This window comes from Echinops telfairi, unplaced genomic scaffold (assembly GCF_000313985.2).
Source record: "Echinops telfairi isolate 266 unplaced genomic scaffold, ASM31398v2 ScPeMD7_7468;HRSCAF=8506_0, whole genome shotgun sequence".
Classification (NCBI taxonomy): Eukaryota; Metazoa; Chordata; class Mammalia; order Afrosoricida; family Tenrecidae; genus Echinops; species Echinops telfairi.
In genome coordinates, this window is record NW_022111369.1 from 92,447,780 (window position 1) to 92,449,861 (window position 2,082).

Below are 2,082 nucleotides of genomic sequence, written 5' to 3' on the forward strand. Positions count from 1 at the left end.
CCTAGCGCAGCCTTTCTTCCTAGATACAGTCTTGTGTATTTGAGAGCTTGCCTATGCCAATGTTATCCAGGAAACAATGCAAATAGTCTTCCTATCTTTCTTGGACATAATGTGAGGGAGCTAAATGTGCACTAAGAAAAGTATACCCATGATAGTCCTCATGAAAATGGAGCATAAAATAGTAAGGGATCAATTTTCCATATTTAAGAAATGAGAACGCTTTTTCCTGAGCTGAATGGAAAACTGAAGTACAAAGAGACCTTGTGGATATGTGAAGTTGAGGCAAATGAAGAAGAAACTACAATCCCTGAAGTGGTCTTCTTGTTGTAAGTTGTCATTTAGTAAGCCCTTAACTCATGGTTGCCTATGTATAATAACTTTGAAATCCCTAAGATTTTCATTAGCTGATATTAGAATTTGATTGCTTGGATTATTTTTCTAGTTCATCTTAGCCTGGAAGTCCATTGAAACCTGATTATCACAGCAACCTATAAACCTCCACTTACAGATACATGGCGGTGTAGACATCTGTGAAGGGCAGATCTTAAAATTTCCTAAGAAGTGAAAAATAATCACTGTGTCTCTAATGCAGTTCTAGATATGGAATCTTGAATTGTATGTAGGAAGGAAGCAAAACCATTATTTTCTTGATTTTGCAAAAATAAACAAACATATATTCTAAGAAACTTCAAGTTTGAAGCCAAGCTCCTAGATTTTAGTCTGTGTATATTCACTGAATTTTCCGTTTTCAAAGTTTATCATCAGGAGAAATAAAACAAGGTAAAAATAATTGAGTATGTCTCAAAATTTGGTGAACTTAGCTAGAAAACATTCTATGAAGAAGGTATATCTTTTTTTACTAAAGGAATTAAACAAAGGACTAATGAATATCCTGAAGAGTAAAGGCTTAGGTGCCTTCATTTGCTGATGAGACATGACTCAAAATAAGGAACACCTGAAAACATCTACTAATAATTGGAAGTTTCAATGAATGACATATGAATCTAAGAAAATTGGAGCTCATGAACAATAAAATGAAACACATAAACATCAGCTTCAAAGGCATTAGTGACTTGAAATGGACTGGTGCCATTTTGAAACAGAAAAACATATTATTTATGGTGCCTGGAGTGAAAGATTCAAGAGAAATGGCTTTGCATTCATTGTCAAAAAAAGGCACTTCAAGATCTATCAAGATCTATCTTGAAGTACAATGTTGTCTGTAGTAAGATAATATCTGTTTGAATAAAAGCAAATCCAGTCAATGCACCAAGCACTATTGACAGTGGTGCAAAAATTGAAGAATTCTATCAATGTCTTCAGTCTGAAATTGTTCAAACAGGCAATCAGATTGCCATGATAATGAATTATTGGTGAGTGGAATGCAAACTTTAGAAACAAAGAGGAAGGAACAATAATTGAAAAATATGGTACTGGTGATTGAAACTAAACTGGAGATCTAATGATAAAAACGGGTAATACCAATGACTTCGTCATCCCAAATACTGTTTTCACCAACACAGAAGTTAACTATGCACATAAGCTATTCAGATGGAATACACAGAATTCTAATTAACAACATCTGTGGGAAGAGATTTTGCAGAAGCACATTGTCAGCAGCTAAAACCAGCCCAGGGATTGAGTGTGAAACAGATCATAAATTGCTCCTGTGGTAAGTTCAGATTGAGGCCAAAGAAAATAAAAACAAGCCCACAATAGTGAGAGGATGACCTTGAGTATATCTCACTGTGATTTCAAGAGTAAGGTTTGATAGATTTGATACATTGAACACTAGTGAGAGAAAACCCAATGAGCTGTGGATGACACCAAGAAGAACAATCATAAAGACAGTGAAAAAATGTTTAAAAGTTTTGAAAGAGAGAAAAGATAAAAATAGATATCAGAAGAGACTAAAACTTACTTTTAATCGTATAGTAGCGAAGACACATGGAAGGAATGGTGAGGTAAAAGAGCTGGACAATATGTTTCAAAGGGCAGCCTGGGACGGTGATAAAATTAGAAATTATAATGAAAGGTGCAAAGACATCAAGTTAGAAAACTAATTGGGAAGAACACATTCAG